At 41.6% G+C, this 21,844-nt stretch overlaps 2 long non-coding RNA genes across 2 annotated transcripts in view; both read left to right on the top strand.

Moving 5' to 3' along the window:
- Positions 1-20,436, top strand: part of LOC122002593 — a 38,621-nt gene extending 18,185 nt beyond the window's left edge. The window contains exon 2 of the long non-coding RNA XR_006117683.1: positions 20,135-20,436. This is a non-coding gene — a long non-coding RNA (uncharacterized LOC122002593). The remainder of the gene's footprint in view (positions 1-20,134) is intronic.
- Positions 20,437-20,552: 116 nt separating this feature from the next.
- On the top strand, positions 20,553-21,054 carry LOC122000502. The gene is made up of 2 exons (XR_006117152.1): positions 20,553-20,649; positions 20,775-21,054. It is a non-coding gene; the product is annotated as an uncharacterized LOC122000502 (long non-coding RNA).
- Positions 21,055-21,844: the final 790 nt, after the last annotated feature.

The following is a 21,844-nucleotide window of genomic DNA, read 5'->3' as shown; positions in this document are numbered from 1 at the left end:
CACGACAATCCTTAGCTCCTCTTGAGGACATTATCAACCTAGTATCTCTAGGACACGCTTCCTTCTATAATCAACAACACACACTATAAGTGATACCATTTCCCAACTTATCGCTTATCGATTCATCGAACTAAATCTCACCCATCGATAAATTAAAGAAATAAATATCAAATATATGCTTGTTATTATATTAGATTAAGAGCACACACTTCCATAATAACCGAGGTCTTTGTTTCTTTATAAATCAGATAAAAGAAACGACCTCAAACGGTCCTACTCAATACACTTTAAGTGTACTAGTGTAATTATACAATCAAGATAAACCGATACCTAATTACACTACGATCTTCTAATGGTTTGTTCCTTTCCATTTCGGTCGTGAGCTATCGCTTATAATTTATAAGGACCGATAACATGATCCTCTCCTAATACACCACACACCATGTTATCTACAATATAAATTAATCGAACAACTACATTTATCACAAATGTAGACATTTGACCAATGTGATTCTTATTTCTAGATAAATGTTTATACCAAAAGCTAGGCTTTAGTATACACTCTAACAATGATGACCAATAGAGCCATAACCAGAATCCTTAACACCGCCTGATATACCACTAAACCATGAGCGGGGGAAGATACGAATCAGGGATGGCTCAACCATGGTGAGCCGATAATCGACAAAGATGCAATCACGACGCATTTACACTAAGCATAAACCGATCAACATATCCATATCCATATATACATAATATGGTACCACAAGATAAGTAGTCAAATCCCACGATCTAGGGTATACAGTCCTCATGATATAACAACCCAGATCCTAAACATATCCCTTCCATAAGATACGTATCAACAACACGCATGATCAAAGAAAAAGGGTCCAGTACACAAATCGATATGATATACAAACAGAGGTACACAAGTCGTAATGGTATAAAACCTAGGTATCGATAATCTAGATACACACGTAAAAAATAAAATAACCTAGTCCGAACCTCAGTAGGTATGGTATGCCACTTACTCTAGGAACCAAGGTACTCATGGCAATAATCCTGAAACGTAAACATGGATACATAACAAATGGCCAACAGATCATGCTATGGGTATCAAACCGTGACATACCAAGGCAAACATGATCATTGCTTGCAGCTATAAAATACTATGCATATCCAATAGACAATATCATAAAAATAAGTCAAGAGGTACCCGCCTCCAATAGAAAGGATCCAATTCGATCCAAATCCGACGTCGAGATGCTCGTCCCGAATCAGAGTCCTGCGTCAAATAACATAAATATTTTATTTTGCTACATTCATAAACATAGCTAAATAAAATCCCTAAGACTAATTTAGGGTAAAACCCTAATCACATAACCTCAATTTATACTCCTAAATTAAATCCAATAGTTGACTAGGGTTAATTATCTTAACCCTAATCATTTCGTTAGATTAATTCTAAATTTAATCAATCTACACATGATCAACTAATTACCACATCTGATTCAAACCACAATTAACAACATAGATCAATTAACTACCCTTACCTCACTTCTTTCACATCCTTAGCCGAATCAAGATCACCGCAACAAATCAACAAACCCCAAAACTGAGTGCCCAACTGTTAGGTCACTGCCGGATATGTGAGCTGTCAGAAAACAGTGACTGGTGCCCCAGTGACCAGCCCAACCATTAGTTCGAATTTGAGCTATAGCAAGAACCAAAATTCCTAACACCTTACCTTCAACCCAAAACCTCTCCTGTTGATCCACAGCCAAGTAAAACAGATGTCACTGCTTGCTGCAGAATATTGCTGCCAACGATCTTCTGCCAAAACTACAGAAAACTGCATCAATGCCCAGTTCTTCCTCCTTGCTGGAACTGATCCTCATCAACCAAAGTAGAGATGTAAGGGAAGAGGAAATCAACGATTCTAGGTCTAAGTGGGTAGCTCGGCAGAACCTGGTGGCGGCAAGCAGTGATTAGGGCATGACTTAGCGAATCTGGTGATCAACGATCGGAAACTAGGGCGACACCTAGGCACCTGCTGTGGTCTTCGGCATTCAGCGGAGAGGCGTCGTCTGCGCTAGAAGGTGTCGGGTGGTGGCTTAGACCTCACCGTGGCTAGGGCTTCGGCTTGGAGATAGTTTCCGGCCGAGAGGGGCGGCGGCGCATCCCGACCTCAGTGGCAGAGACAGAGAAGAAGAAAGGAAGAGGGAGGGAGGAGAAGCTCAATCGCCGACTCTCTGTTCCCGGGTGTCGTCGACGTCGGGCAGAGGAGAGGGAGGCAGCGGCGGTTGCGGCGCCGGTTAGGGCACGCGTGAGAGGAAGAGAAGGCGAGGGAGAAAAAAATAAAGAAAGAAAAAGAAAGCAAAGAAAAATAAACTTTTCCTCACTTAAATTGGGTAACCTAAACAGGCTTTCCCGGCCCGCTTTTATCCCCGTAAACTCGTCCATACGGTCTCCGAAAAATTTAAAATTTCAAAATTTCGGAAAATTCCTTTATTCATATTCGCTATTTTCCAAGATTTTACATTTTAATGAATCGAACCCGGACCTCTCGTCCGTTAAACCTTTAGGCTTTTAGAACCTGAACTAAAGTATCGCATGCAGCAACCGGTGTCCTCCGCCGGCCCGCCAGAAACGCTGATCTCGCCGAAGTATTGTTTATTTTCCTCTTCCCGAGCTGTCGGCCGAGACCGCTCTCTGCGATCCTCCCGCCTGGAGAACGACGCCGATCGGGCGCTGCGGTCGCCGCCTATCAACTCGTGGTCCGGCCTTTATTAGGTCTCACTCGCCGATCGATGGAGACCGCCGCCCCACATGACGAGCCACGAAGGAAGACTTTGAATCCTCAGGTTGCGCGTATCCGTCCGGAAGGAGCGTAACATCGGTCCATTTCTTCTTCTACCGGGCATACCTTCGCATACGAGACCCGCTGGGGATCGATTGCTTCGCCTGGTCCTCAGCGGGCACGAGCGCCTGCTTCCGCTTACTGAGGAGCCCGCCTACCGAGTTTTTCTTCCGCTGTGCTTCTTCCACGCTAATGTATTCGCCGTCACAGTAGAGCATGATCATCATAGTCTCGGCGGCTTTCGACGAGCGATCGGAAGAAATCCCCATCCACTAGCCTCGTGAAGGCATTCATCATGGTTTCCGAGGTGGCTGAATGTCCATCGCCACTGTCAACCGCTGATGTAAGCTCAAGCGACTCACGGCTTCTTGCCGACGGGTAATCGTGCTCACGCTGTTGATAATACATCGCTTGCAAATGATGGAGGAAGGTCGCTCTAAGTCCGAAGTCATGATGATCCGTCCCAGCCTCCCAACCACCGCTGAGCCGATCCCGAGAGTGGTGAGAAAACTCATTTTACTCCATCCGTATCACGGAGAGTGGCTGTTATCGAACTTACCTGATGATCATCCGGCCTGTCGTCCCATTATACTCGCCGATCGTCGGAGGCACGAGAGCTGTCAGGTAAGGTCTCAGAAACGACCTCCGAAAATCGGGGATCACCCGCCGGAGACGCCCGCCGGGGCTTCTTTCGTTGTCCTCGTTCGTATTTCATCCAAGACGATCCCATTCTCGATTAGTCAGCTCAGGAGCGGAAGAGGGCCCGATGGAATGGCATGCCGCCGGTGGTGCTTCCGCCGCCATGTCTGTTCCTGATACGCTGCTTTTGTTGTTCCCGGGCGCCTATCTGCGGGCTTTTCTGTGTGTCACGTCATGCCCCCTCCGCTTCCCACAGCCAAATCGATCTCCCACGACAAACGCGGGCGCCCCATCGACGCAGCCTCCAAAGCTCCCATATCCCAAGACAGGTCGGGCCGAAGGGGTTCCCCTCCGACGCCAAGTCGTGTAAGCGACGTAAAAGTTCAAACGCGTAGAACGATACCCAAGAAAGGAAGAGGCTCTTTATATAGAGCGGTGAGAGAACTAGTGCACGCCCACCGAGGCGAATAAGTGTCCGCACCCCATACTGCATGCACTGAGAGCTACCGACACCATACCACATGCCTAGCTCACCATGTTTCAATGGGACACAACACCTTGTTGTCGACTTGTATGGCCTACATGGACTACGTCGAAGATGTTCTATCCTTCAACCACCGCCCACGATCGTCCGCCCGGACGCCGGAATAGCGGTCGTCCGATGGCCTACTGCCACGTGGCGCACCCATTATCCCGCCTTCTCTAGCCCTTCCGCCGCAATTTACTACTCATCGAAAGGCCTAACCCCGACCGCTGTATGCCTTCACTATCGACGCAGACGGGCAGCCGATCGGCGTCTTTTTCCACGCTGTCCGGCCTACCACCCTTCTTCGACGGACCACCGACCTTTCGACCTCCACGTGGCATCGACCCCTCTTTAGGGGTCCCTGCCTACCAACGGATCAAGACTGCCCTCGCATAAAAATTTCAGACGTCCCGAACCATTCCTAGCAACCTATTGTATTCTTTAGAAATTAAATTAGGATTCGCAAGCGGAACTTAACATTATTGATTCCAAATTTAACTTATCTGTTCTTAGAGGTTTAGACTTGGATCGCAAACGATGCTTAACATTATTAATCAAAGTCCACTCATGTTACAAAGTTGATTAGATATTTATTTCTAAAATTGGCTTCCAGGTTAAACATGGTGAGGCACTAGGTCTTCTTGGTTATGAGATCATCCACCACTTTCTTGACAAAACCTTTTAAAGAAATTCAATATTCAATCTCCTTATAGTAACCCTAGGTTTAACCAGTAAGAACAATCGAACCACAAGATGAAAAAAGAAAAGAAAAGAACACAAACTCGAATCACAAATTCGAAACCTAGAATCATATGTCTTTTGTGTTCGGTGTTTCAAAATCTATACAAAGAAAACTAGTATGATGCGGAATAGAATTACTTGTTATATCTTTCTTTGTAAGCAACAATCTCTTGATCTTCTATCGTATTCCTCTTCTTATCTCGGACGTTGTGTGGGCAACGATCTACCGAGATGAGAATCCACCAAGCCTTTTTCTTCCTTCTTCCTTCTTCCAAGTTTCGGCCAAGCAACCTTTTCCAAGAGATAGCAAGTCTCGGCCACCAACTAATCTCCAAGAAAAACTAGGAAACAAAGCCTTCTTTCTCTCCTTCTTCACCAAGCAAATCCGGCCACCAAACAAGCTCCAAGAGGATGATAGGTTCGGCCACTAGAAGAAGAGAGGAAGAGATGATTAGGGCCGGCCACACCAAGGAAGAAAAGAGAGAGGAATAATAGAAGATATGTTGTAAGGTGAGGCACCTCTACCCTCTCTTTTATATTCCTTGGTCTTGACATATAAGGCAATTTAATTATAATTAAAATTCCCTTATTCTCTTTGCCATTGGTTAATAAGGAAAATTTAATTAAAAATTCCTTTTAACCCTTTACATGGCCGACCACCTCATGTGCTCTAAATAAGGCAAGTTTTAAACATAAAATTAAAACTTCCTTATTTGTTTCCGGAAATTTTTAAAATAAAAATTTCTCTAATAATTTTTCTCTTCATGGTTGGTTATAAAAGGAAATTTTATAAATTAAAATCTTTTTATTAAAACATGTGGATGATTTCCAAAAAAGAATTTTTTTAAAAAAATTAAAATCTTCCTCTCAATTTACAAATAAGGAGAGATATCAAATCTTTTCTTAATCTTTTGTAGAAACTTTAATAGGAAAATTTTAATTTTAAAACTCTCCTTTAAATCATGAAGATGGTTATAAAAAAAGAAAGTTTTATCAAAAATTAAAATATTCCTTTTAACTACAAATAAGGAAATATATCAAACTTTTCTCTTAATCTTTTGTAGAAAGCTATAAAAGGAAAGACTTAAATTTTAAACTCTCTTTTAAAACCATGGCTTCCACATAATAAAATCCCTTTTATTTTATTTTGGTCGGCCACCTAAGCTTGGGTTCAAACTAGGGTCGGCCACTCAATGGAACCAACTCACCTTGGATTGGCCGACCCTAGCTTGGGCTCCAAGCTAGGCTTGGCCAGCCACCTTAAGGTGGGGGTAAGAAGGTGGGTATGAGTGGATATAATATTTTATAAATAAGAGGCTACGATAGGGATTGAGAGGAGGAATTGGTTTTAGTCTCCTGATGAAATTAGGCTTCCCGTGTTCGCCCCAAATACCCAACTTAATTTCATCAATAATAATTCATACCACTAAAGAATTATTAATATTGAACTACCACACCAATCCCAAATTACATTTTGGGCTCCTTCTTATCATGAGTGTGTTAGTCTCCCTGTGTTTAAGATATAGAATGTCCACTAATTAAATGAGTTACTGACAACTCACTTAATTAATATATAACTCTAAGAGTAATACCACTCAACCTTATCATCATGTCAAACTAAGTCCACCTGCAGGGTTTACATGACAATTCTTATGAGCTCCTCTTGGGGGCATCATCAACCTAGATTACTAGGACACAGTTTCCTTCTATAATCAACAACACACACTATAAATAATATCATTTTCCAATTTATCGAACCTATTAATTTATCAAACTAAATCGCACCCTTTGATAAGTTAAAAAAATAAATATTAGATATATGTGCTTGTTATTATATCAGGATTAAGAGCACACACTTCCACAATAACAAAGGTCTTGTTCTTTTATTCAATCAGTATAAAAAGAACTTACCTTAAATGGTCCTGCTCAATACACTCAGAGTGTACTAGTGTAATTTTATAGTTAAGATAAACAATATCAAATTACACTACGACTATTCCAATGGTTCGTTCCTTTCCATCTTAGTCATGAGCTACTATTTGTAATTTATAAGGAATTGATAACATGATCTTCTGTGTGTGATACCACACACCATGTTATCTACAATATAAATTAATTGAACAACTACACTTAGCATATAAATGTAGAAATTTGATCAATGTGATTCTTTATTTATAAAATAAATATTTATACAAAAGCTAGGCTTTTAGTATACATTCTAACATCTCTGTCATCCCCTCCCTCTCAACCGACGAGAGCCCTAGCTTCTCTCTCCCTACGCCTGGGTTCCTCGCCACCATGAAGCCTTACAGGCGCCCTTTACAAGGTACTTTGTTTGCTCTGATTTGGGTTTCGCCTCAGTACCTTAATCTGAGTTGGTTTCACAATGGCATGATTTCACCTTTATTGTCTTTTTTTTTTTTTTATTGGTATTGACTGATGATCATGAAAGATAGATGTTTTTTGAGTGAAGATTACTCATGCCTTTGTGCTTATGCACGTTATTTTAGCAATTTGAGATTCTAATTTGGGCATTATAATTTTAGTTTATATGCTTTGCTTGAATACTCTGTCTTCTAAATAGTAATAATGTTTTCAGATAAAGTTTAGAGTTATTTCTGATTTGTTGGCCTAACTATTGAATTGACGTCATTCTCTTTCTATTTCCTGATATTGAATTAACAACAACAATGACACAACCAAGGTTTTCCAATCTTCTTATTTTGGCTAATTTGTTTAGTTTTTGTGGATTTTATTTTGTTATTTTGCTTTAGGAAACTGTTAAAGTTTAGTGTTTATTTCAAGTTAATTGGAACAATTATTGTTTATTTATCTACTTATATATCTATTGTCAAATATAATGCGAGGGCGCCCCAAAATGGAAGAAAATAGAGTTGATGATCAAGAATTCATTCCCCAAGTTATAGATGATTGAAAGACAAAAATTGGAATGAAATTCTCATCACTAGAGGATGTATTTTCGTTCTATAATCAATATGCATGAGAAGCGAGATTTAGTTCAAGGAATAGCACGAGCAGGAAAAACAAGATGACAAATGAAGTGACGTGAAAATAAATTGTATACTTTAAAGAAGGGCATACATATCTAATGTGAAACAATAAACATATAAACCCTGATCAACCAACAAGAGAAAGAGCACATGACACAGTTAGAACGGGGTGTCAGTCAAATATTGCATTTGTCAAGAAACAGACGAGGCCTGCTTGGGTTGTATGTAACTTCATAGAAACCCATAATCATCCTCTCTCGACTCCATCAAAGGTGCATTTGCTATGCTCACATCGTAATGTTTTGGTAGCCAAGAAAACATTGATAAAATAATTTTCAGAGGCTAATGTACCAACTTATTAACAAATGCGTTTATTGGAGATAGAATATGGAGGCTCTGAAAGGGTAAGTTGCACAGAAAAAGATATTAGAAACTTTAAGAGAAATCTTAGAGATGAACAAAAGGGTATTAATGCAGAAACACTGATCGCATGTTTTACATCTGAGCAAGAGAAGAATTCAATTTTTTCATTAATTACAAGATTGATTCAGATAAAAAATCTACTAGGTGCTTTTGGGTTAATCATGTATCAAGAAAGGCATACAGTGTATTTGGTGATGTAGTTGTATTTGATACCACATATAATACCAATAGATATGACTTGATTTTGGCACCATTTGTAGGAGTTAATCATCATCATCAGATAATTTTTTGTTGTTGTAGGTTTCTTAGTGATAAGAAAACTGAGTCTTTTGTTTGGTTGCTTACAAAATTCTTAGAAGTCATGCCTAAAGGTGCACCAAATATTATCATCACTGATCAAGATCCTTCTATGACAAAAGCTATTGCATAGATTTTCCCTTAAACAGTGCATCGATAGTGTTTGTGGCACATATTGAACAAATTCCTAGATAAATTAGACCCTTTGACTTTTCAAAACCACTATCACAACATAAAGAATATCATCATAAATTTTACAACACCTGATGATTTTGAGAAGTCATGGGAAGAGAATATCAAGTGTGATAACTTAGAAAAAATGATTGGTTGTCCTTGATGTATGAATTGCGACACAAATGAATACCAACATATTTTAGTCATGTATTTTCTGCAGGAATGTCAAGTAGTCAAAGATCTGAAGGCTCAAATGCATTTTTCAAAAAATATATCTCAAATATGAACTCATTAATGGATTTCATCACCCATTTTAATAGAGCATTGAGATACCAAAGACACAATGAGTTAGTTGTGGATCATATTGATATGAATGAGCATCCCAAGGTTAAGACAACCTGGCCAATGGAAACTCAAATGGTTAAGTTGTACACACAAAAAATGACTGGAGTTTCAAAGTGAAATGACCGAGAGTCATAGTTATTATGTGCATCAGACATTTACAAGAGTTGCCTCAGCGGTTTACCATGTGATGAAATTTCAAAATTCTTCTTCTTCAAAATCAAGAGTACTCATGCATGACAAACAAAGGGACTACATATCATGTAGCTGCAGGAAATTTGAGTTTGAGGGCATTCCATGCAGACATATGTTAGCTTTTTTCGTATTAACCAAGTGTTTCATTTGCCTGATACGTATATATTCAAATGATGAACACGAGATGCAAAAGTAGGAGCAAAATATCATTGATGAACCATATTCAGAAAGGAATTTGATGTCGAGGCACTCGAGGTTATCCTATAAAGATTCAGTGTTAGTTGATGGTGTATCTTTGAGTAATGAGAGGGCAACCTTCTTGGATAAATAATTCGATTGTATCTACAATAAAATTCAAGAGATGTCCATTAGTACAACATGCAGTGATAGAAGTCAAAGAAAGAAGTTCATTGATGAGAATCTTGGTATTATTGATCCTTCTGTAGTAAGAAATAAGGGATGTGGGAAGAGATTAAAATCATCAAAGGAGAAATCAATATCAAATTCCAGGCTTTGTCATGGATGCGGACATCGAGGAGTGTCATATGATAAGCGTAACTATCCCAATTTACAACAAGGGTATGTGTCGATTCAATTTTTCATTTTTATTATATTTTTCTTTCATACAAATTTATTTGATTATATTTTGTACATGACAATGTGTTAATTATCAAATCAATTAAAGAAAATAATCATATCATTCTTGACGACACATATGAACCTGATTTGAGATCTATAGCTGGTATTATCAAAGTTTTAATTTGTAAAATTATAATGGTTTATTGTTTATTGAGAAAATAAAATTAATAAATTATCTTTATTGTTGCAGATTCTAATAGCATGCGCTAGGATGTTGTAATTATCTATGATTGATATTGATCTATTTCCTTTGTTTGTATGTTTAAGGTTAAACATTACTATCCTTGTTGTTTGTATTTAGCTTGATGTGTATTTTCTTTCAATGAATCCAGTGTTAGAGAAGATTTGCCTTGGCTTCGATTTCGATTTGGTTTATTCCCTTTGCTCTAGTATTAGAGAAGCCTTCACCCTGTTGGGACCGATGTGCCCGCTAGACGGGGAGGGGTGAATAGCGTCTCGTCGCGCGCTTGTCGGTTGTGTCTTGATGATGATATGCAGCGGAAATAAAATACAAGACTCACACAACACTAACAAGTAGATTTACTTGGTATCCACCTCAAGAAAAGGTGACTAATCCAAGGATCCACACACGACACTCTCCTCCACTATGAAAACCCTCCTTCCCGGTCGCAACCAAAGGCGGAGAAGCCTTGTACAAATTCTCACACACACAAACAACTCACACAAAAAGAAGAAATACAAATACAAGTAAAAACACTCTCTTCTTGCTTACTTGTTGCTTGTTATTGCCTCTTGAACCTTGAGAGAACACTCTCAAGAGCCTTCAAGAACTGGCGGTGAAAGTCGGAGAAGCTCGTTGAAGATCGCAAAAAAATCGCAGGAAGAAATCCCAAAGATCTGGTGAAGAAGACGCTCCGCCCAGGCTATATACAGTGCCTCCAATCAATTGAAATAAACCCCAATCGATTGCCACGTCAGCACCGCTCCATCGCAGTCGTCTATCACCTGCATTCTGCGCAACGATCGAATCCTAATCGATCGGCCAGTCGATTGGGACAATCTGAATCGATTTACTGATCGATTCAGATGCTTTCTGTGTTCTCGCGATCGCGCGAGAACTCCCAGCTCCAATCGATCGACCGATCGATTGGAGATTCCCAATAGATTGCTCGATCGATTGGGAAGACTTCTATGCTCGCGACTCATGCTCCCAATCGATCGATCAATCGATTGGGCCATTTCTTCCTTCGCAGCACACTCCAATCGATCGGCTGATCGATTGGACCCTGGTTCAATCGATTAACCATCCTGGACTTGACTCAATCTCAAGTCCAAAGTCTCTAACCCAATTCCCGGTCAACCGTGACCTGTTGGGTCTCCATTCCTTGCATTTGGCCACAATCGACCATCCTCGAACTAGCCTTCTAGCCTCCTCCATCAGCCTCGCATCCCTCGGATATCTCCCCATCCTTCACATCTTGCCTTCAGGAGCTTCCTTTTGTCTCATCCTAGTTGTCGGGTTCTCCTTGCCAAGTTACACTGGGACTTATCTGTAACGACCCAAATTTCCTTATTTTGAGTCCCAAAAATAATTCAAAAATATTTAGAAATGCTATAGAAAAATTCTAGAGATTTTTAGAGTATTTTTATGCTATTTTTGGAGTTCGTTTGGAATTTTTACCAAGAGGAAGAAGTAAAAATAATAATAATAATAATAATATATGTTGAAGCCGGGTTTTGAACCCAAGATCACGGACCCAAACCCGAGTCTTAACGAATTCAGCCCAACCATCTGGTCTACGGATGTTTTGTTAATCATATATGGAGCGATATATATTTAAGTAGTAGTTAGGAACAGTAAAATAAATTGGAAATAAAAGTGCGTGGCTGAGGAATCGAAGTCAAGATCTCTGACTTGGTTAAAACCTGGCTAACCAAGTGTGCTGCGGGCGGTTTTGTTTAAGAATAGATAGTAAAATTATTTAAGGTATAGTTGGTTTAATGAAAACCCTAGTTATAAGAAGGGAATTAAGTTTTCTTTTTCCCGAATTCTTTCTCACCTTCCTCTCGCATCGGCGATTTTCTTCTCGGACGAAACCACATCAGGAAGCTGGGCGCGTCTCCGGCGGTCGGCGAAGGGCAAGTTCCGGGAGCTCTTCACGGAATAGAGGCTTCCCTGTCGAGGAGATTTCGTGGTGACGAAGAGGAGCCGAGATCTTCACTTCTCCGGAAAGCCCTAGAAGCCTCCTTCTCGGTTGTAAGTCCAAGAAACCCAAGGTGAGTTGCTCACTCACATGCAGTAAGAGTAGTTCCGACTTCGTTTTGATGTTTCTTTGTTTGTTTGAGTTTCTGCCATGAAGTTTTTTGGGTTTTGTTTGCTGTCGGGAGGTTAAAGGAAGAAAGGAAAGGATTAGTTAAGTTTCAGCAAGTGGGTTGATCCCTTCAGATTTTGAAATTGGTTGGAACCTTGATATGCATGCTCAGTTCATGTGGAGTTTTATAGTTTCCAAATTCTGTTGTTGATTCTTTGTTGGTTTTCCTTGCTGCCGTGAACCCTAAAGGAAGAAGAGGAGGATTAGTTCAGTTTAAGCATGAAAGACAGATTCGAATTTAGGTTTTCTTTGTTACTTAATGGGCATGATCGGATGATATGTAACCCTACAGATTTAGTTATTTGTTGTTAGACAATGGGCAGGAAATGATTCAGATTTTAGATTTCTCTTGCATAGCAGTTACAAATCCTTTGTTGAGTTATTGGAGCATGAAATGGTTAAAATTGGAGCATGCAGTTTAGTTGTATTGAGTAACACCTTAGTTTAGATTCTTCCTTGCTGAGACGAATAAGAACAGCCTTGAAGTTTGCTATGTATTAGGATTGGTACAGTTTCTGTTCATTTCGTTAAATATGCAGTTTTAAACCCTTTGTGGCCAAGTAAACAGCAAATGAACAGTTAGGGATGTTTGTTGGATAAGTATAGTTGCTGGTGGAAGTGTAGCTTTGGGTTCATATTTTCTTGCTATTAGCAATACTGTGAACTGAGCTTTGCTTGAGTTGTATGATCAAACCGTGATCAGTTCTGTAGCTTGATAGAATGAACAGCCAAGTGCTCGAGGATTGAAGACCCAGTACCTTCCGGACGGAGATAAATTATCCGAGCCAAAATGCTCGAAGCAGACCCTGAGCCGTTCGGCCAGTAGTACGTTCTCCAATCTGGGTAAAAGGGGCATATGGATTATCCGGGCCAAGCACCCGAATAGTGAAGGTCTCCCAGCTGATTAGATTCGCAAGCAAATGACCCATGCGGTTCGGCCGGGCACAAAGACTGCTCAAGCGCGAGATAAGTTATGAAGGCCAAGGTCGCTCGACCTGGTAAGGAGTCAGCCTTGAAAACCGACGAGCTCCGTCGTTAAACATCAAGAGCCGCGCCGATCGGCTATAAACATCCGCGCCGACGAGCTCCGTCGTTAAACATCGAGAGCCGCGCCGATCGGCTATAAACATCCGCGCCGATGAGCTCCGTCGTTAAACATCGAGAGCCGCGCCGATCGGCTATAAACATCCGCGCCGACGAGCTCCGTCGTTAAACATCGAGAGCCGCGCCGATCGGCTATAAACATCCGCGCCGACGAGCTCCGTCGTTAAACATCGAGAGCCGCGCCGATCGGCTATAAACATCCGCCCCGACGAGCTCCGTCGTTAAACATCGAGAGTCGCGCCGACCGATCGGCTATAATGCCCCGGGCGGATGAACGAATATCAGAATAAGAAACCGCGAAAACTACGAACATTAAAACATTCAGGCCCGATCGAGGGTTGGTCCTTCGATACTTGGCGTTAGCTGAATTCACGTAAGCCAGATACGTGCAGCGCGAGTAGTCTTCCCCGCTCGAAATTTGTTTAATGGGTTAAGCCGATCGGCCGCTTGATGGAGAACGCTTAAGAGCATGACTGACTCTAAGCATAAACGTTAAGCAAACAGAAGAATATTATAGATAATGAGTACGAAGACAAAGGCAAAGGAGCAGCGTTTCATTAGAAGAAAAATATGTCGACCAGCACGTACAAAAAGTTTACATCCGCCGAGCGGACGAAATACAGGAAGTACTTGAAAAAGAGCCCGCATCACTCCGGATCCTCAAAATTAAAAAAGGCGTCCGGGATGTCGTCAAGCATGGCCGCCAGATCAGGAGGGGGAATGCTCAGGTCAGCAGGAAGGTGGCCACCCTTCTTCAAGTACGTCATGGTGACCTTAACCGCTTCGGCGAAAGTAGAAGAGACGTTGCCGCCGAATTTTACGCCGAACCTCTCCGAGCGGAGGTATTCTTGGCGCGCCGCTGCTAGGCGATGCGGCTCTCCCTCCTTATATTTTTTGGGTGAGCCGCTATTCACCCCCCCTCTAGCGCACGTCAAGGTCCCAACACGGACCTCTCGCTCGGCGTTCACCTGGGCCTCCAGATCCTTGGATCGCTGATCTAGCGCGCGGACATCTAATTTCATCTTGTCCAAATCGGCTACCGCCCGCTTCTTCCGGCGAAGGCTGACATCCGCTCAAGGCTTCTTGACTTGGCCTCAGCCGAGCCACCTCTGTGCCTCAGACTTCTTCCGCTCGACCAAGGCTTGTTTTCTCGCTCGTGACGGACCTCCCGACACTGGAGTTTTCCAGAGCTCCTCCACTAGCCGATGGCTAGTGGCAACTTTCACCCAACCGAAGGGAAATAATGAAATCGTGGACCAAACAAGAGTAGCGTGCAGAAGAAAAATGAATTTACCCAGGTGGCTCTGCGTGTTGTTGTCGCCGAGCTTGGGTGTCATGAGGGCCATTTGAATCTGCGCGTCCTCAAAAGCTTGCGAGCGGACCCGTCAAGGTTATTTCGTGAACAGGGCTCGATGGCCGATCGGCGGACAAGAAATATTCCTCCGATGGGAATCGGAGGGTGGTCTTGATGGTCGGATGGCCGGACGGCGCTTCTTCAGCTGCATTGCTGGCCAGAAGACTCCCTATGGTGGAAGTTTCGCCAACCGACGTAAGCGGCGACGAGTCCGGGGAGGAGATGGAGTCCCGATCTGTGATGGCGTGCAGCAGGCGACGCCGATCGGCGCCTGTGGTTCCCCTCTTGTGGCGGCGGAAGGCGGGAGTCTCTTCGACGCTTTCACCGAACTTCCAACGGTGGATCCTCGACTGAGGGACCCCACTCGGCGGGGGCCGAGGAAACATGATCCGCCTCAACCTCCGCTGAAGCGGATGGGGCAGCTTCTGTTTCGCGCCCCCCTCTCCCGCATCTGCCGGGCGGGATGAGACCCGCCTCGAGCTCCTTTTGGTGGCCGCCTTGATTTCCAACTTGACGATGGCGGTAGCTTTGGCGCTACATGACTTAAAGAAATTAAAATCAATTAGACAAAAAGACTAAGAGAGCAAAGAATCCTTACTCATGCGGAAGGGAGATTTGCCACCGGAGACAATCCGAAAATATACAACACCCTCGAGAAGCAACGGTCGATCTTGTATCGACCGGATAACCATTCGCCGCATGAAGATAGTGGGTTGCTCGAACTTGCGAGCTCTGAGTCGGCAGATGTCCGCCATTCGTTCGAATATCGGGAAGCTTGATATAAGAAAAACTCCTTCCGGTGTTTGTTGGAGGTCGGCATATTATCAAAAAATCTAAAGCCTATTCTACTGGAAGATAAAAGTGCCCACTCGGATTGTTTAGGGTAGAAAAAGAAGTGGAATATTTTGGGGGGATACTGTGCAGCTTAAAGAGGACGACCACCCCGCCCAAGAGCCTAAAGGAATTCGGCACAAGTTGGCCGAGCGAGATGCGAAAATAGTTACAAACCTCTAAAATAAAGGGATGGGTGGAAATCTAAGGCCGCCTGGAATTGGTCTAGAAAAAACAAATGGTGTCGATCGGGGGGTCATGGGGCCGGTCAGTCGGGTCGGCTACCAAAGGCGCCGAGCACCCTCCTCATCAAACCGACTCTCCATGGTCAGTACCAAGGGCCATGAACACCAACAATGGGTTCGGAGGAGCTTGCCATCTCGAAGAAGCAAAAGATAGCGAGGAATCAAGGAATGGGAGCAAAAGAGGCAAAACAAGTTGGGAAGACCTTGTAAACGAAGGGAGAAGACTCACTGAGAAGGAAACGGACGGAAAGGATCACCAGTGAGATGGTAGCCGCCGAAAAACAAGAACTGGATCGTCGGAGGTCACGGCAGAGGAAGAAGCAGAAGGCAACGCACGAGCGAATATGCGGCGAAGGAAGGAGACGGAGGCTTTATACGGCTGAGGTCGGTCGGCCTCCGCCGTCGGATGCAGGTCACGGAAGACAAGGTCATCATCTAACCGTCCATTTCAAAGCAATCGGCGTCCCATCGTACGGATCATCACCGCCACGCAAGAGGAGCCACGTGGCGCTCTGTCACCAAGCGCAATTAATGCGCCCATACCGCGCACGCTTCGCCTTAATAAAGAGGATTTGCGTGATTTTCGAGAAGATTTAAACAAGCAAACATCCACGCTGAGCGACAAGACAACCATAACTAAGAGCCGAGCGGCTGAATTTGGCAGAAGGGTCGAATGACCCCAGGGATATTATAAGCGACTCGAAGGCGACGACCGCCCGCTCGGACACATAGTCCAGTCAGTCGGACTCACTGCCTCCTTCGACTAGACTTGAAGGGAAGGCAAGTGATCCGGCTGTAAGAATGGGGGGCCCACCATCTGAAGGGTCCCAGCCTAAGGACGGATGGAAGGCTGGTCAAGCGGGCAATGGTCCGAGCAGAGCTAGAAATAACCCATCCATGGGCTTGGGTTTCCGACGCCAAGGTAGGAGGATCGAAGGGCCGAGCGGGAATCCGCTCGGCTGGGACCAAAGAGCCGAGTGGGTTGTCCGTTCGGCCAAGATAAGGGCGAGGGTACAAAGGTGGCCGAGCGGCCTATGCGCTCGGCTCGGGATATGGGATATCAGCAGAAGCATGTCTGATGATTAGGCCGTACACAAGATCGCACGATGGAGGATCTTGCCGTCACATCATGGAAAGGTTGATACAGTAGCAGTATGGCCTCATGGACGTCTTCCTGACAGATCCATATCTAGGCATGGCCCTTCTGACAGACTCATACCTGGGCATGGTCAAAAGCAGGTAGTTGCTTTGATTGGCGCGCCCAGGCTTCTTTGAGAGGTCTATATAAGGTCTCCATTTCTTCACCGGAGGTACACGAGTCTTCTACTTCAAAGCCACTTCTTTGCTATTTCCTCGCCTGACTTGAGCGTCGGAGGGCCGTCGCCGGGACACCCCTCCCGGCTCGGTTTTGTTGCAGGTTCGCCGGAGCACCTGAGGATCCAGTAGGGAGCGCCACGTCCCCAGCGTTCGTTGACCCCTGGTTCGGACAGGATCAATTTCCATAAATAACTAGCATGATGCGGAAAGAAAAATTACTAGTTATACCTTGTAGAAAAACCTCTTGATCTTGTACCGTATTCCTCTTCTAACCTCGGACGTTGTGTGGGCAACGATCTACCGAGATGAGAAACCACCAACCACCTTCTTCTCCTCCAAGCAAGGTTCGGCCACAAAGGAAAACTTCACCAAGGAGAAAAACCAAAATACTAACCAAGCTCCAAGAGATGCTAGCTTTCTCTCCTTCTTCTTCTTCTTCTCCAAGTAGTATCCGGCCACCACAAGAGCTCCAAGGGAGAGAGAGAGGTTCGGCCACCACAAGAGGAAGAGAGGGAGAGGATGGCCGGCCACACCAAGGAACAAAAGAGGGAGAGAAATAATAGAGGTTGTGTCTTGTGAAGGCACCCTCACCCCTTCTTTTATATTCCTTGGCCTAGGCAAATTAGGAAATTTAATTACAATAAAATTTCCTTAATTCCTCGACATGATTTAATTGAGAAAATAAAATAATATTTCCCAATTAATCTCTAATGGCCACATCAAGAGGAAGCAAATCGACAAGTTCCAATCAACAATTAAAACTTTCCTTATTTGTTTCCTAAATTTTAAAATAAAATTTCTCTTCAAAAATCTCTTCATGGTTAATAAAAGAAATTTCCATAATTTTAATTTTATACATGTGAATAATTTTAAAGAGAAAATAAAATATCTCACCAATCTATAAATAAGGAAAGAGATCTAATCTCTTTCTTTAATCTTTGTAAATTTTACAAGAGAGATAATTTAATTTAAATTCTCTTTAATAAATTATTTCTTCTACATAATAAAATTAAAATTAAAATTCTTTTATTTTTTTTAGGGCCTTAGCTTGGGTTCAGCTAGGGCCGGCCACCTATGGCCGGCCCTACTAGCTTGTTCCCAAGCTAGCTTGGCCCTCATTAGTGGGTATAGAAGGTGGGTATAGGTGGGTATAGAAACTCTATAAATAAGAGACTACGATAGGGACCGAGAGGAGGAATTGGTTTTGGTCTCCGATAAAATTAAGCATCCTGTTCGCCCTTAACACACAACTTAATTTTATCAATAATTCATTCCACTAGAGAACTATTATTGAACTACCGCACCAATCCCAAATTACATTTTGGGCTCCTTCTTATTATGAGTGTGTTAGTCTCCGTGTTTAAGATATCGAATGTCCACTAATTAAGTGAGTTATCGACAACTCATTTAATTAATATCTTAGTCCAAGAGTAGTACCACTCAACCTTATCATCATGTCGGACTAAGTCCACCTGCAGGGTTTAACATGACAATCCTTATGAGCTCCTCTTGAGGATATCTAGGACACGTTTCCTTCTATAATCAACAACACACACTATAAGTGATATCATTTCCCAATTTATCGGCTTATTGATTTATCGAACTAAATCTCACCCATTGATAAATTAAAGAAATAAATATCAAATATATGTGCTTGTTATTATATTAGGATTAAGAGCACACACTTCCATAATAACCGAGGTCTTTGTTTCTTTATAAAGTCAGTATAAAAGAAACGACCTCAAATGGTCCTACTCAATACACTCTGAGTGTACTAGTGTAATTATACAGTCAAGATAAACTGATACTTAATTACACTACGACCTTCTAATGGTTTGTTCCTTTCCATTTTGGTCATGAGCTACTGTTTATAATTTATAAGGTACTGATAATATCATCTTCTGTATGTGACACCACATACTATATTATCTACAATATAAATTAATTGAACAACTACAACTAAATGTAGAAAATTTGACCAAATGTGATTCTTTATTCATAATGAATGTTTACAAAGCTTAGGCTTTCAGTATACACTCCAACACGACCAACCTTGAACTAGCCTTCTAGCCTCCTCCATCAGCCTCACATCCCTCGGATATCTCCCCATCCTTCACGTCTTGCCTTCAGTAGCTTCCTTCGGCCTTATCCTAGTTGTCGGGTTCTCCTTGCCAAGTTACACTAGGACTTATTTGCCAAGACCACATGCTTGGACTTACACCCTTTGCCAAGATCATACTTGGACTTTCCAATTGCCTGACTCTTCACCAGAACTTTCTCCTTTGCCAAGATCACACTTGGACTTTCCAACTACTTGGCTCCTCACCAGGACTTTCCAAATGTCTAACATCCAGTTAGGACTTTCCCAATCAAGTCTCCTATCAACCTTGACCTACTTGACTTGTATTATCATCAACCTGGTCAACCCTTTGACCATCTCCATAACCGGACGATTGCTCTAGCAATCTCCTTATATTGTCAAATATCAAAACTCAAATCTCGACTCAAGCTTGACTCAACTCAAGCTTAGTCAAACTGGTCAACCTTGACCTAGAAAAATTGTCCTAATACACCCAACAAGAATTAGTCATCAAAAACTTTTTTTTGTTTGATTATATATTGTAATCGAAGACTTGTGTTTTGATGCCAAAGATTGATCTGATTTTTTGTTTTTAGTTTACTGAGATTGGAAATACAGTAATTAGAAATAGCCAAAGATTGGTCTAATTTCTTTCTTTTTTGTTTGATTATATTGTAATCCAAGAATTCTGATTATTGATCTTGTGTTTTGATGTCATATGCTGTCTTGATCTTGTATTTTGATGTCATATTGTAATCCAGTTTCGATGGGTAGTACCTGAAGTTCATTTAGGTACTAGCTTGAGAAAATTGAACTCCTCTTCTAGCATTGACAATAGCATTGGTGGCACATCCTTCATACATGTTGACAATGTTGCCACTGTAATCCTCATACTTCTGCTTTACTCATCCATATGGTTGTCTTGTTATACAAGTTCATTTTTTTTTATTTTTGATTCGCTGTCATACTAGTTTATGTGAATGTGTATTTTACCTCTATTATTTTTTTCTTCTATTGTCTCAGAGAGTGCTGGAGCATTGTGACAATCCTAATACTCAACAGATTGTCATGGGTGAGATTCTACGTTCTGTTTCCATGTTGACACAAGACCAAGATGGTAATTATGTTGTTCAGAAGTTATCAGTTTCCTGAAGTTATCAGTTCTATTCCCATGCATTTCTTCAAACTATTGTAATTGGATATATTGCCTTTGGTCTATTGTGTTTTCCTCTACCTTTGTTTATCTATTTAAGGTTTATCGTATCGTTGTGTAAGGAAACCCAAGGAGTGTTTCAAGAAATACTATCGTCTTGTTGTGAATTTAACTTTATCAGTTTCGTCAAACTAAATTCATTGTCGTGACTTTCTGGAATTGCTAGGACAGTGATACAGTCGCATCACTGAAACCTGTTTGAATGTTTTCCCCACTTGTTCAATGGCAGGCCATGATGAAAGATCAATATGGTAACTACGCCGTACAGAAAGTGTTAGAGATGTGCGACGATCAGCAGCGCGAGCTGATCCTCTCGCGAATCAAGGTCCACTTGAATGCACTTAAAAAATACACTTGTTTGATTATATTTTCACACAGAAACATGTAAAATAATGCCAATCTGATACACAATCATCTATATTAAAATACATCTTTTATTGTAACTGATAGGACCAAACGATACCTGCAAAACATCACGATCAAGGATCGATCAAGAAGCTGCATCCTTTCGAGAAATACATCCTTTATTTCTCATTACATTGATTAAAATACATCACACAGAAAAGAGTTGTACACATCTAAGGGTCTTCTTCAACTTATTTTGAAAGGGTGCATCCTTTTATTTTACAAACTCAATGTGAATTCATACGAGATTCTTGTAATAGATTTGTGAAGCTCAGTCATATTGATCGATACAAATAATAAGCTCAACTTATCAATTAGTACACAATTGAACAACTCAAGTTGCATCTTTGTAATTCATTTGAAACATGCATAAAAAAACTGATGCAAAACTTGTTTTGGGAATTTTTACGAGAATTAGCAAACATTATAAAGAGTCAAATTTAGCTTCGGCTCAAATTTAAAAGATCTAAAAGAAATTAAACTATGACTGAAACAAAAATTAATTATATTTATGTTTGAGATTATTTAAAATTTTAGCAGAAGATAAATTTGACTCTTTATAATTTACAAGTTTGTTATGTAGATGGAAAGTAGAAGTACGAGGAACACCATTATCATACTACAATTGTAATACCAACATTATTCAACATTGTTTAACGTTGCCAACACCAACTAACAAACCAAGTTTGTATCCATAATTATAAATATTTAACTAATTACATTACAACACCAACATTACTTAATACTAACTAACAAGATGAATTAACAACACAATCAGGATTACGGCTTAGAGAATCAAGTTCATCCTCGCTGATATCCAAATGAATTTCAATACATGGATTATTCTCGAATTATGTCCATGAGAAGTATTGTGTTCACTTTCAATATTGTCAGATGAACTAGTATCAGTTGTCATCTACTTTTGCCATCCATGTTGCCCACATTTGTAATACTATCTTCCAAGATCACAATAAAATATGAAATATTTGAAATCCTCATGATATTCTCAACTCTAGAGTGCAGTTGAGCATGTTAAGCCATAGATCATGGTCGTTCATCTTAATTTATGGATTTACATTGCTCTATTCTCTATCTTATAAGGCTGCAACCTCTAA

This window comes from Zingiber officinale, chromosome 7A (assembly GCF_018446385.1).
Source record: "Zingiber officinale cultivar Zhangliang chromosome 7A, Zo_v1.1, whole genome shotgun sequence".
Lineage (NCBI taxonomy): Eukaryota > Viridiplantae > Streptophyta > Magnoliopsida > Zingiberales > Zingiberaceae > Zingiber > Zingiber officinale.
This window is presented reverse-complemented; position numbering and strand designations above follow the sequence as displayed.